The 15,302-nt window shown below is 40.1% G+C and overlaps 1 protein-coding gene across 2 annotated transcripts in view; it reads left to right on the top strand.

Annotated features, from left to right (window-relative positions):
- Nucleotides 1-15,302, top strand: part of Frk (fyn related Src family tyrosine kinase) — a 144,849-nt gene that overhangs the window by 23,458 nt on the left and 106,089 nt on the right. Inside the window, exon 1 of one of the 2 annotated variants that reach the window (XM_038340747.1) lies at nucleotides 9,972-10,073. The exons of the other annotated variant lie outside the window; for it this stretch is intronic. The gene's annotated coding sequence lies outside the window, so the exon portion shown is untranslated. Of the gene's footprint in view, nucleotides 1-9,971; nucleotides 10,074-15,302 lie in introns of those variants that run through there. 2 annotated transcript variants of the gene reach the window in all.

The raw sequence follows: 15,302 nt of genomic DNA on the forward strand, positions 1-15,302 counted from the left end.
CATAGCTCTTAGATGGGTATTATTTCTGAAAAAAATTGTTTAATCCCACCTCTTCCACTGATCTATAACTTCTATATAGAGTACTGATGTCATTTTTTAAGTCTACATAATGAACAGCAATGCTGTAAGTTATATCTAGTAGGTGATGTTTGATAACCGTGTATTAAATAAATTATAAAAAATGGAAGCCAAAGAGGAAGATATTACTCCTAAACAGATTTAGGCCTTATTAAGATCAAAATAACCCTTTACATTAATAGTATTTACTCAGTTGCATTTTGGTTTTTGATGATACCCTTTGTGTGGAGGATATTTTGGTTATTTTATTTAATTTTATGCTCCCAACACCAACGCAGTGTCTAATACATTGTAGAAGCCCAGTAAGTATTTGTCGAGTCAGTGAAGCAAAGGAAAAAAGCTTCAAGGAGAATGGAAATAGATGCAGGTAAAAAGGCCAGCACTTCATAATGGTGACTGGACTCCATTTCCTTCAACTGCGACATTATACGACAGTCTTCTAAGGGAGATGTATTAAGCACAACTGCTTTTGATAGACTGCCAGGTAAGCATTTCTGTCACTGGGAGAATTCTAATTGTCTCTGACACTAACTAGAAAAAGACGTTTCAGCAAATGACCTCTAGTAGCTGGCAGTGGACCCTCTGCTGGGTGAAAAAGTGGAGAATGAGAAAGAAGAGACCCCCATTCCATTACTCACCCATGTGGGTCTGGAAGAGTGGAGTGAATTTATTGTACAGCTCACACACATTCCTAACGCTTTATACTCCAAAACATCTCTTAACTACACAGATAGACATGCACAGCCAATGGGGTAATTTTCTTACAAAGAGGAGCACACAACACAGGTTACAGGCTCTTTCTGCAATTACATTGAACCAAACACACATGCCATTATGTTCACAGTGACAGAGCATGCTGTGGTTTCCTCTAACTCAGGAAAAGCAAACTGCCTTTAATAAGATTTTATTACATATGAACATGTCTACTTTGGTTATTCCCCAAGGCACATCAAACCTTGGAGATTTTGTTTCTTTTCTAAAATGAGCACCTTCAACTTTGAAGGCTCCAGAAACCAACTGCCAATTTCCGTATGACTGTGCCATGTACAACAGCCCACATAACACAGCTTAACAGATATTTTTCAATATAAACATTGCAAAAATTACTATGAACTTAGCTAATAACGTCCTAGGCACATAACATTCTAGAGAGCTTTTTATTAGGTTTGAAGTATTAAAAATATCTACTGTATCTAAGCAGTATCTTTAACCTTGACATTCTGTGACAGAAATTAAGAAGAAAAGTAGAACTTTTTAAAAAAATTAAGGAACAAATAGAAAGAAGTGCTTAAAAGCATGCAAACATTTAAGCAATAAAGCAAGCAGTTAAACCCCAATGTGGCTACTTAGAGATAGTCCATCATCAAAAGAAAAAGAAATGCTGAGCATATTGCTAGTTCATCAAGAGTCTAAGGGAAGGCCTCAGCTGGAGAGCTCTTGGAGCCCTGCCCAATGGCTTGGCATGGACACTGGAAAATTCTGAATCTGGGAAGTTAAGTGTAAGCATTCTTTTATTTGTTTCCACATAAATTCACATATGTATAAAAAAAGAACCTGTGTGTTGTTGCTGATGTTGTTGCTAATGACTAGACACTTGGAAACGTGTGCATTAGAGAAAACCCTATTATATGTCTTTTAAAGTATGAAGATATCTACTAGGTTTATATCAATATTCATTTTCTCCTTTAGGTTAAGATTATTTTAATTTTATGGGGATTTTGCCAAAGAGACACTACAGGGAAAGGAAGCCCTAGCTTCAGGTTATATGACTGAATGGCAGTCCTAATTAGAAGGAAGTTAAGTAAATTGCTATTGCTACAATAAAAACATAAACCAGGAAAGAGAAATGAGAGGTTCTAGCCTTGACCCTTTATATAGCTATTTCTACACCAACCTCACTCTTTCCCTTCACCATATCACTTCTTTCTTCCACCCCAAGTACTTGTGGGCTGAAAGTATAGACCCCCAGACCTCACCCCAGAGCTCGTAATCAGAATCTGTTTTACAAGATGTCTAGGTGGTTCATATGTTCGTTAAAGTTTGAGAAAAATCTAGGCTGGATCAAATTTGTGGATGTCGATGTCCACCCAGGGACAATTTCAAAGGCGAGGAAGCTTAGATTCCCAGTACATTTTCCATGAATGTCTGTAAGTCGCACCAGAATGAATCCTTTCTTATCTATCTATGAAACTGTGCAGTGTTGAGCTAGTTTTATATCTGATAAGACACCTTGGGAGTAACCAGTGAAACTGGCCTTTATCACTGAAAGCATGTCCGTTTTTTGGTTGCTATTTGTTTTCTTCTTGCTTTAGTTCTTTCTGGTATCCTTTGCATCTTGCATTGTTTGTTTGTTTTAACTTGGGTAGCTCATAATTTATCGTTAGCCATGACTCCTCTTACCCTCTAGCTACTTACTTGTTGCCACATGACTGCCTTGGGAAGCTTTCCCTCTATATATTCCAAAGTATATCAATAAAAGGGCCCCCTTTGCATTAATAGAGAAAATACAGATTGTACATGGACGTATCCATAATCTTTTTGCTAATTATGCCACCAACCCATGTGGCTCATACAGACATGTTCCCAGACTTGCCTGATGTGTAGAAACCAAAGCAGGAAAGACATCCTCTCACCCCTTGGGGTTAGTGCATATCTGCTATTTCGAAGCCAGAGAGTGCTGAGAAGAAGGAAACTTGTCTAGTGTTTTTTTTTTTTTTTTTTTTTTTTTTTTTTTTTTTTTTTTTTTTTTTTTTTTTTTGTTGTTGTTTTTTTGGTTTTTCGAGGCAGGGTTTCCCTGTAGTTTCTAGAGCCTGTCCTGGAACTAGCTCTTGTAGACCAGGCTGGCCTCGAACTCAGAGATCCGCCTGTCTCTGCCTCCCGAGTGCTGGGATTAAAGGCGTGCGCCACCACCGCCCGGCTTAGTTTTTTTTTTTTTTTTTTTTTTTTTTTTTCCGAGTTTCTAGCACTGTGAAAAGGCAAGAACACTGTTTTAAAAGCATTTTCCTGTCACTAGAGCTTTTGGTTGCCTTGGTGTAGAGTGGTAAATCGATAGGCCCTCCAGAGAACAACAGGCGACCAACATCTGTCGTGGTTGGTTTGCTGCTGATTTGCTATTCAGTGGACACTTTCAGACATGAATAGGTATATCTTAGTGCCAAAGAAAACCGCTTTAGTCTTTACATTTTTGCAATGCATTTCAGGATCTTTATACTAAACTGCAATATCAAATAATATAGGATCAAATGTTTTACTTAGTTTATATAAGCTTATATAATGGCGTTCTGCTGAGAGGAATATACAAATAAGGAGGTGAGAAGAAATGGAGGGAGGAATATAACTGGAGAGGTTGAAAATTAAGAAGTGATAGAAGAACTATTATTAATGCATAAATAAACTCTGGGGGGAAGCAGAAAGGTTTAAAGTATGTCTGTCAGGAGTGTTGTCCTCTACAGACTACAGTGTAACAGAGCCCTTCACGACTACAGACCCAAAGACTAGCAATACTTGGCAATGCTTTAGGAACTGGATACATGGTATGGGTTTTCCTTTTATGTGTATAGGGATAGAGTTTATGATACTATGTGATAGACATTTCCTGGGAAGAAACACACACACACACACACACACACACACACACACACACACACTCACATGCTCACACCCCTACTCACCTCAAATTGGGAACATGCTCCAGATCAAAGTAATGACTGCACCAAGTCGAACTTGGTGAGTGATGAGATTTTATTATGGGAATTAGTGGAAATATGGGTAAGAGGTTACTACAGGGGCAGACAAAGATGACTCAAAACACGTCAGCTGCCTCACGGAAAAGCCCACTTCAACAAAGCTGATGACTCATGAACACTCCAGCCCTGGAGCTCTCGCAGATGGCTCAGCAGCCAGAAAACCTCTCCCCTGCAGCCCAGCTGCTCAGTCTCTTTCCCCAGCAGCTGTTTATACCTCCTAAAGTATGTGTGTGTGGGGGTAGTGTGAGAAAGTTTCTCCTGTCCTAGACACCTGATGTTTCGTTTATCCCTAAGTCTCAAGAGCTTCCCTCTCCTCCTAGAGGGAATGTTTTGTTTTGGAGGAAAAGTTTATACGTTATATAGAAATGAAATCATTTTATATGACTATTATTAGTGGTATATGGGGTACCCCATGCCTCTTAGGTGTTTGTTTTTTACTTTTTCTATAAATGGTAATGATTACTAATATATATCTGGCATTGATTATGTCCTAGAAAGGATATATATATATATACATATATACATATATATGTATATATATATACACACATATCTATATCTTCTTCTGGGTGAATATATATCTTTTAAAAGTTTTATTAAACTTTTTCATACAATATTCTTTAATCATATTCTTTTTCTTCTCCCACCTCCTTCCAGATCCTCCCCATCTTCCTACCCACAAAACCTTGCATTCTCTCTCTCTCTCTTACATACCTGCATACACACACACACACACACAAACACACACACACACACACACACACACACACACACAGAGAGAGAGAGAGAGAGAGAGAGAGAGAGAGAGAGAGAGAGAGAGAGAACAACAAACACAAAACTAGTAAGATAGAAAATACGAAAACAGAATACAAGGAAGCAAAAATCTCCATAGAAGTTTTGTTCTTTATGCACTTAGTGCTAGGGACTTGCTCCTCGAACTGCTTTCATTGTGTCTTAGAGGTTTGACTATTTTGTATTGTCACATTAATTCAACTCTAAAGTTTTTAATTTCCTTTATGATTTGCCTTGATCCAGGTTCCATTCAGTAGTGAGTTGTTCATCTTCCATGAGTTTGTATACTTCTGTCATTTCTATTGTTGTTGATATCCAGCTTTAATCCATGATGGTTAGATAGGGTGCAGGGTGTTATTTCAAGTTTTTTTTATATCAGTGAGACATCCTTTGTGTGCAAATATGTAGTCAATTTTAGAGAGAGTTTTGTTGGCTGCTGAAATTAAGGATGTTCTTTAGTCTTTGGGTAGAATGTTCTGACAACATCTAGTAGGTCTGTTAGTTTTTGTCTGGATGGCCTGTCTGTGGGTGAGAGTGGGACAATGAAGTAACCTATTTCTATGCTGTGAGGGTCAATATGCAATCTTAGCTATAGTACTGTTTCTTCTATGAACTTGGATGCCCTTGTGTTTGGAGCATTAAAGTTTAAAATTGTGATAACTTTTTGGTGGATATTTCCCTAAATGAGTATGAAGTGTTATTTCCTATTTCTTCTGATTTTGTGTTGACATCTATTTGTCAGCTATTAAGACAGCTATACATTCTTGTTTCTTGGTTTCATTCTCTTAGAATATCTTTTTCCCTCCTTTACCCTAAGGTGATGTCTATCTTTTATGATGAGGTGTGTTTCTTAGATACATCAGAAAGATGGATCTTATTTTCTAATCTAATATGTCAGTTTTTTTATTATGAAGTTGAGACCATTAATACTGAGAATTATTAATGAGAAGTGTTTATTAATTCCTGTTATTTTGCTGTTGTGCTACAGAGTTCCCACCCCTCTTTAGACTAACAGTTCTGGAATTATATATTCCTTGTGTCCTCTTGGGTGTAGTTAACCTACAGACTAAAGTTTGCTTCTAGTGCCTTCTGACAAGCTGGATTTGTGAAGAGAAATTGCTTAAATTTGTTTTTGTCATGAAGTACTTTTTTTCTATGGCAATTGAGATTGGTAGTTTTTCTGGATGTAGTAGTCTGGACAGGCATCTGTTATCTCTTAAAGCTTGTAGGATATCTATCCAGGCTCCTCTGACTTTCAGAGTCTCTGTTGAGAAGTCTGTGTCATTCTAATGGGTCTGCCTTTGTATGTGACTTGGTCTTTCTCTTGTAGCTTGCTTTGTTCTGTACAGTAAGTTTTGATTTTTGTGTTGTGGGGAGTTTCTTTTCTGATCTAGTCTATTTGTGGTCCATATACCTCTTGTACCTGACGGGCATTTTCCCCCTAAAGATTTGGGAAATTTTCCTCTTTTTCTTCTGTGCCTTTGGCCTGGGTTTTTTCCTCAGTCCATCCTCTATTCTCATTATTCATAGGTTTGGACTTTTTATGGCGTCCCACATTTCCTGGATGTTTTGTTGCACCTAGATTTTAAAAATTGTAACATTCCGTTTGGCTGAGCTACTAGTTTCTTCAATCTTGTCTTCAAGGACTCAAATTCTCTTTTTTTATGCCTTTTAATCTGTTGGTGAGGCTTACCTCATTGATTCTGGTTTGGTGTCTTGAGTTTTTCATCTTCAGTTTTATTGTGCTTCAAGTTGTCTTCAGTGATTCTGTTTCCCTGTTAAAGTCTCCTTTCATATCTTGAATTATTTTCATCAACTCATTCAATTGTTTGCTTGCATGGGCTTTGTTAAAGCATTTATTCACATATTCATAATTGCTAGTTTTGAAGTCCTTGTCTTCTGCCAAGCTAAATTGCTTTTGTTGGGGCTTAACACAATAGGGTTGCTTGGTTCTGAAGGAGGCAGATTGTCTTGGTTGTTTATATTTGGCTTTTTGCACAGGGAGCCTAACATCTGGAGTTATGACATTTTAAGGGTTTCTTGGTGTGGCTATTTGGTCTTGTCTTTCTTTGGTGGGTGTTTTGTTCCTTGGTTGTTGTTGCCCTCTTTGGGTCCTAGCCAAGTGTGGGGTCCCTGGTAGAGACCTGTCGTATAGGTGGGAGGGGTTGCAAAGGGAGAGAGATGGACTAGAAGAAAGGCTGAAAGGAACAGCCAGGGAGAACTTGGGGATCATGGGTCTGCATCAAGAGGTTGAGTCCCTAAGAAATGAATGTGCAGTGGGAGTGGGGATATATCTCTTAATGTAGGTTTCCCATTAATTCTCACAATAAAGTAATGCATATATGTTACTGAAAAGTAATTGACAGCATTTTATAGATAAAGTAACGGAGGCCAAGCAGCCATTAATCTTACCTAGGGCCACACAAGAAAGGAGTGCAGGGGCTCATATTCACTAGTCATTCTGCCTCCTCATGTTGATATGTGACCAACCCCATTCTTTTCATGGACACCAAACAACAGGGGGGTCCTTTTCTTAGCTAGTTGTGATTCTATCTTATTTTACTAGTGTCTAATACATGTTTTAAATATTTTCTATAGTAGATAGTTAAAGCTTTATCTTCTGTCAGGAGTTCAACTACAAGAGGCAAGGCTCTGTGGACCTTGCTTTGAACAGGGTTTAGAATACCCCTGAGTCCCTAAAAGTCCCACATAGGCTCATGTGAGGTCTGCCCAATCACCCATTTTCTATGTTACAACATCAGAGAAAAACAGAGTGAGAATTAGAGAGAGTGGGGTGGGGAGGAGAGAGAGAGAGGCAGAGCGATAGCGCAGAACTCTTCAGGTGCTTTAGTTTTATATCATTTGGGAAAACTGTGATAGCGCCTACCACAGCAACCGCTGAGCATTAAGTAACTTTGCTGCTAGAGAAATGTGCACCCTGATAGAGGAAGTGTCTGTATAAGGGCCAAGAACAAAGCACACTTGAGGGGACTATAAACACCCATCCCTAGTCAGTTTATCGTATACCACAGGCTGGCCTGGATCTGAAAATGACCTTGAAATTCTGATCATCCTGCCTCTGTCTCCTAAATGCTGGCATGATAGACACATGCCATTCTGTCTGGCTCTTCTTTTTAAAATTTTATTTATTTTTTGGCATGCTAGGTAGAGAAGCCAGGCAGGGTTTCACACATGTTCAGTGTGTGTTCTACACCTAAGCTACCTGGGAGCTCAGTCTCCATTTGGGAAAACAATCACTGTCTCTGGAACATTCTATATAGAAGATTTTTATTAATCCTATCGGAAATAAGTTCTCCACTCATTACCCTGTGTAAATAGCTATAGCATATTGTTTTCAAAATCTTATGCAAGACTAGATATGCCTGTGCCTAGTCCATATCTCTCACATTGTAAAGGGCCATAACAGACACTTCAATAAAGCGTTGCTTTTTTTTTTCTTTATTCTTTTTTTTTGTTTAAGCTGAATTATTTACTGGCAATCAAGGAAACTCCTATAAGTACACAAATTCGTTGAGTAGTCACTATGGGAAGAATTCATGGACTTTCAAGTGTTAAAAATGAGGTGTTATGGTTAGGCTCTCCAGTGGTTTGAATGAAAATGGCCCCAAAGATCCCCAAGGAGTGGCACTGTTTGGAGGTGTGGCCTTGTTGGAGTAAGTGTGGTAGTGTTGGGGAAGTGTGTCACTGTCTCTTCCTGCTGCTTATGGATGAGGATGTAGGACTCTTAGCGCCTTCTCTAGCACTATGTCTGTCTGCACTTTGCCATATTTCCCTCCATGAAGATAATGGACTAAACCTCTGAAATTGTAAACCAGTCCCAATGAAATGCTTTCTTTGATAAGAGTTACCGTGATGATGGTGCCCCTTCACAGCAATAGAAACTTTAACTAATACAGGCTCAAAGTATCAAAGCACAGACTACATTTGTACCGAGTGCTGGTTCATGGTTGATTGTCCAGTGCTGTCACTGACCATGAAAGATACCACGGTTATGGACAGGGGAGTGCTGGACTGCTAAACCACCTAAAAATTCATGCCCTTCAATGGTTAGTTGGTTAGATAGAAGCAGTTATGGCAAAAATAGCATTCAATTTTCATATCTCTTGAGTGCTCTCATCATTAAACATGCTCTATATAATAGAACTTCTGCGTAGAAAATTTAATTAAGTTTAATTTGGCATTCTTCTTTCCCTTTTCAGCCCATGTTGGTTCCCAGCAAATACCGCTTTCCGTTAACTCCAAATGTCACTCAGATACATCAGATCTTTTTCTAGTCTGGGTATTATACACTATGATCAAGAAAACAAGGACGAATTTTGAAATAAGTTCTTATGTGCTTAGAATGCTAAGGCTATTCTTTCTCATCCTCGCCATCATAATTTTCCTCTGAATATAATTCGACCTTTCCATAACATATTTCACACCCTTCAGCTTATTCTAACAGATTCTGGTTTCAGACTGATGTCTAGACCCACAGAAGACAATTAAACAAGGAGCTGGTAAGATAAGAAGAAACAGATGGAGCACCCCCCGGAACTCTGCAGGTTTCAACCCAAAGCATTATTATGAGTATTATTTAGAAGCAAACTGGAGCATTAAACTGCTGAGTGATACCAAGTCTCAAGTCTTCTGCCTTCATCCAGGATGTTTCTTAAGGCTGACGTTTAGGATGCTGTTCTCCAAGGCAGAGGACATGACAATGAAGTATTTGAAAGCATGATAACCAGTGTTACTTTGAATCTGTTGAAACTTGAGGTGCGCTTGGGTGATAGTCTAGAAGGTTAGATCTGATCACACAAGCTATGGCTTAGTGGGTTGGAACCGCAGCAGGTCAGTGCAGACAGAAATGTAGCTGTGGGAAGCATCAAAAATGAAAGTGGAAATGCAAACTGCAGGTGTGTCCAGTGTGTATCAGAGGAAGACAAGCCCCAGCAAAGCATTTCGGCAGAGAAACAGGGAGGGAATGCACACATGTGGCAGGTCATACGGCAAACAAAGATGGCTTTATGCTTTCCGTGAAGCTTCGTGTGTCTGCTTTCATCAGCTAACGAGGGTTGGCTACAGGAAGGACAGATGTTGACTAGTGGCGTGCTACTATTGCAATATTATGTGAGTTTACCTCGATGCATGAGGTGAAATCAAATTTCATTCAAAGAGCTTCAAAGAAGTCTGGAAGGGAACGCTCAGGATTCCCCAGAGATAAAAGGTAGAGAGTTGGGGTGATTGCTTCAGCTGGAAAAGGGGTTTAAACATTTTCCCTCTACTTCTCATTTTGTTTTATTTTTCTTTTGTATATATTCTTTTTTACTGATCAATAGACTTGAAATTGACTGCAGTGTTTTAAGAATGATGAGAGCTACTTGATGAAATCAAGTTCACAAGGGGATTAAGAACATAGGTATAACACCTAGGCATCTCTTCTGTCATCAAAAACAGGTAAAAAAAAGTCTTATTGCATACCAAAATTTTAGAATAAGTATTCTTTATGGTGATAGAAGATGATTTCACTTAATATTGCAAAGCTTGAATATAGATATTTCTAGACATTAGTAGCATAGATTTCTCTCTCTGTGTGTGTATGTGTGTGTGTGTGTGTGTGTGTGTGTGTGTGTGTGTGTGTGTGCGTGCATGCGTGTGTTCTGAGATAAGGTTTCATGTAGGCCAAGCTGGTCTTGAACTCACTGGGTAGCAGAGGCTGGACTTAAACTCCAGATTCTCTTGTCTCTGCCTTCTGAATTCTGCAATTTCATCTTTACACCACTACCCTCCAATTGCTGGTTCAATTTTTTAAGGTGACCAAATGGTTCGTTGCATCTTATTGTAGTCTGCAATTGATCCAGAAGAAATTAGTGTCCCCTCTCAGGGTTCTTAGTTTTATTAATGAGAGAATTTAAGAATAGATTCATGTAAGTTCAATGAAAATTTCATTAGTGTTTAAAAGAAAGAACTCAGGTCAGATAAACTATAGACCTCAGCAGCTGCTTTTGGAAGAGAGAGTAGAAGAAAGAAAGACAAAGCCATGCTACTTAATATGGCATGGAGAGCAGTCACACGTTGTTGTTGTTGTTATTGGTGGGGGCTTTAGAGAAGGATGAAGAAACCCAAAATGTCAGGGGGTGGGAAGCCTAAATGTTAAGAAAAGTTTCCTTAGAAAAGACATAAAAGAAAAGAAAGTTACACAACTATGAGTTAGTCAGAAAAATGGACAGACTTACAACCTCACAAGGCTGTGGATCATAAGCTTTTGCACTAATGTCACCACTTATGGGTCTTGATTGTGTTTGTTTTTTCAGCCAGTTAAAGAATTAAACAGCAGGAAAAGGTTGGGGACATTCTCTAACTTAGCAGACAGGAGCAGACAGAACCAGCTGGTGAAGACAGACTTTCATTAGGAATGAGAAAATATATAAACACACCCACCAAATACAGGGAGACAAAGATGGCTCTAAATCCAGTCTCTCCTTGAGGGATGGGGTTGTAAAAGTCTTTGTAGGGTCTTTCTTCACCAGTTAAGGGCTGGTTAATTTGAACAAAGACAGGATGGCTGACTGGAACACAACTGTTTTGTAAACATGTCTCAGTCTGGCAGTGAACCAGTCAGGTGGGTCCATCAGCAGGAGACCCATATGGGTGAAAGAAAAAATAGTTCCCCAGGCCTTTATTTTAGGCTGCAAGGCTTTTACTTTAGGTCTGGAGGCTGAGGAAGAAGCCATCTTGGAAAAGAGGAAGGTAGCCATCTTGGAGATAGATCATCTTTATTATCTAGTTATGGCAGCTCTCCCTGTTTGTCTCCCAGTTGCTTGCTAGGAGCAGGGATTCTGTGGGGGGGGGGAATGGGAGTAGTTCATTAAACAACTAGTTATTCTTTAGCTATTTAACTATCACTTTAACATTGCTTAGCGTGAGTCTGTCTTCTTAGGAGTGGTCCCTCAGTCAAAGCAATTGACTCATCCCACCTGCAATGTCTGGTCCCCATCCACCCATGCCAGAGATTTTATTCTTTTGGTCAGGAGTCTTCTTTTTTTTCAATTATAAGCCATATCAGCTGAGTTCTACACAGAAAGGAAGAGACTGGCGAGGAAGAAAGGAATAGGTTGTCCTTCTGCGTCCACTCCCGTAAGAGATTTTCTCACCTGAGGAGTTCTACTTAGTTTTCCTTCAGTCACTTATGACTTTGAGGAGTTTTTAAAGAAAATGTATCCTATAGCTTTTGCTCTTTAAAAGGTGTCATTGTCAGTAAAGAAAGAAAATGAACATTGAGTAAGCAATAGAAATACCTCTCCCTGGAGGAAAGGCCATGTGTTAGCCAGGTGATATTTCACTGTTGCTTTTAATGGGAGCAAAGGAAATGGCGTCAGCCAGACTGCGAGTGCCAGTGCATTTCTGTGACGAGGTCAGCAGGGAAGGTAGACCCCACAGAGCCCAGCAGATCAGCGAGAGACTTAACAGGGCCGCGAGAGACTGAAAGGAACCGCCACGCTGACCAGCTGGTGCGGAAACCAGCGATGAGAACTGAAGCTTCACGTAAAACTGAACAGCAGTGGGATTTGATGTTCCAGCACTCTGAAAACCAGATACAGGAGGAGGGGTAAATTCACTTAAGGTCATGGACACTGAGAGCAGGGAGTACGGAGCTAGAAAACTCTTAGAGGAAGGGAAATTGTTTTTGGCAGGAAGGCACAGAGGAAGGCCTAGAGGAGGTAATAGGAATTTCATACAGGCTTTGAAATGCAGGCCAGAATCTTTTGGGAGGAGAAGGGATGCTGAGCAAAAGAATGTCAGAGGAGACAGAACCAGATGTGGGAACAGACACAGCTTACTGGGAGCCTCAATAAACCAATTTGATTGAACTGGAAGGCTAATACAAGGCTGCAGTGGAATGGGATGGTGAATGGCCCTGTCTGATAATGCCTGGATAAGGCGTGCACTCCTCAGCTTTGATTCTAAGACATATTTTCTGGCAAGGAGGATCTGCTGAAGGTTATTGTGCAAGAGAGTGATATCACTGCTGTATTCTGGAAGTCTGGTACAGGGATAAGAAGGGACAGTGACCAGAGCAAGGATTGCTGGTCTGGGCATCTGGTTCAATAAAGCAATAAGGGCTTGAAAAGCTTCTGCAGAAAAACCTCTTTGCACTCTGCACTTGAGGCCAGTTTTACCGTCTAGACTTTCACTCTGTGTGGGTATTTCCTAAGAGTAGTCTCACCTTCAATCCATTCAACCCTTTTTCCTTCCTCTCTCTCCCTCACTCCCTCCTTTTTCTTTCCTCACCTTTTCTGTCCTGCCCTCCCCCCATCTCTGTCTCTCACGTTCTGTCTTTGTTAACTAAGTCATTCACGAATGCTTATTATCTACTACTTACATTCTGGGTACCATCCGAGGCACCAAAGTTTCAGAGAAACCCAAAGGTTCAAAGAACTCGGTTCTGTTCTCCTGAGAAAAGCAAACAATAAGGAAAGCAAGAGTGGCTCCGAGAGCAACCGAGTAGAAGTGTGCTCCAGGCTTCAAGGGTGTACAAAATACTACTTTATTATATCAGAAAAGGTGATGTTGAAGCCAATATGCAGAAATGGCAAGGCAGCCATCGGTGAAGGAAGAAGAAGAGATGCTGTGGTGTAGTGGGGAAAATGGATTCTGTCCTCAGGGGTGGCTGGCTGGTAACAGGTAGTTTTGGGAAGTGAGTGACAGGTCTTATGCGCAAAAGTGAGGGACCGTGAAGTACCAGTTACCAGGACTTTGTGTGTCATGCTTCAGAGTTTAGGTTTCATTCCAAATATGCTGGAGGCTGTTGGAGAATTTAGCCTTGAACAGTGGCATCAGATTTACTTTTTATTTTTTTTTTAATTTTTAATTATTTGAGTTTGCAAAGCTGAGGATTTTCGTTTTTAGAGTCTGCTATGATTGAGTCAGGGTGCAACTCATGGTTCAACCACTTGGTGGCTCTGGGCCCTTAGACAAGCTACCTAACCTCTTGAAGCCTCAATTTCATCACAAAACAGAAGAATAACACGTACCTTCTTCATAGACGTCAAATCATTTGCAGCATCCCTAGTATGGTTCTCCATACATAGAAACCCTTTAACACTGATGCAGCTCTTTGTGTTCCTCTTGCTACAGTCATTGCCACTACGATAAAGACCCTTCTATTGTAAATGGCATTCATCTCAAGGCGGAAGGCAAGCTGGAGATAAGAATAAACTGGGCAAAGAGAGGGCAGTTAAGACACCTCTGGAGCAAAGCAGAGGAGAAGATTCTATTTTCTGGTTAGTGACCAGCTGTCATTATATGGAGTTAAAAACAAATGTCTGTTGAATAAATATAAAGGAAGGCTGAGTAGACGTAGGTGATTGACTAGCTGGAAGGAGCCAGTGGAGTGAGTAAAAGCCGCCAGCTAGGCTTCAAGCTTGGGTGCCTGGGAGAGCGCCTGTGTTGTAGAAATGGGAAAAACCTTTCACACTGGGCTCAGCCTCTCAGGCCCCTGCTCTCCTGACATCCTTGGACGGTTAGTGCCATTTCAGTTTGATGCAGCTGCTCAGTGGTTGTGCCATGCTGCTTCTTGCTTTGTCTTTTCCCACAATGTTTTGACCTAGTCACAGCGAGGTTATATTTAAATTTAGAATAGCAAAAGGTTTGGAATCTTGAACCCTCTTCTAGCTGGGTTTATGCCACCTCTGCTTGGTGGACTCTTCAAACCCTTTCCTGTCTCTAGATCACGTAGATGTATCTGGAAAGACTTTTATTCTGCAGCCTTCTTTAAAGGCATTAAGAGAATACCACACTGTCACTGTTCATAGTGTTTGGCCAGAATATTTGTATGATTTATTGGTATCACATGGTCTTATTTTAATTTCTGTATGAGATATGTAATTCTATGTGCATTCTATTTTAAGTCTCATGCTATTAGAATAAAACAAAATATGGCTCAGGATTATTTGACTTCTCTTCTCTCTCTCTCTCTCTCTTTCTTTCTGTATGACATGATGGTGCCTATGTGCCTACATATGTGGGTACATGTGCGAGGAGGACATTGAGTATCCTACTCTGTCACTCTCTATCTTCTCTATCTTATTGTCTTCGGGCATGATTTCTCATTATACTTGGAGAGAGGCTAGCAGCTGCCTCCTGCCTCTGTCTCCCAAGCACTGGGGTTACAAGGTTGTAATCATACCTGCTTTTTTTTACGTGGGTGCTACGATCTAAATTCAGGTTCTCCTGCTCACATAGCTAGCATCTTTCCCATCAGGTCATCTCTGCAACCCTACTTGTAGTTTTTCTGCTCATGAAAAATGTTACCTCTACTCTGTACAAGATGTTCTGTTCACTAAAGCCTGGCTTTGGAATAAGTAACAGTATATGGGACTGATACCACACTTCTCTGTTTTTTGTTGTTAGTTTGTTTGTTTTGTTTTTTCTTTTTTCTATTTGAGTTGGATATTTTATTTACTTATTTATTTAGACAGGATCCCTCTACATAGCTCTGGCTATCCTGGAACTCACTATGTGGACCAGGCTGGCTTCGAAGATATGCCTGCCTTTGCCACCTGAGTGCTATTGGATGAGGAACAGGAGTTTTGAAATTGTCTTAGGACTAGGTTAGTCATGTTCAAGACTCTGTGAATATGTTGAATGATTGCTTTAGGAGAGACATTTTTGAGGTGTATTAGT

Source organism: Arvicola amphibius, chromosome 8 (genome assembly GCF_903992535.2).
Source record: "Arvicola amphibius chromosome 8, mArvAmp1.2, whole genome shotgun sequence".
NCBI classification, from domain to species: Eukaryota; Metazoa; Chordata; class Mammalia; order Rodentia; family Cricetidae; genus Arvicola; species Arvicola amphibius.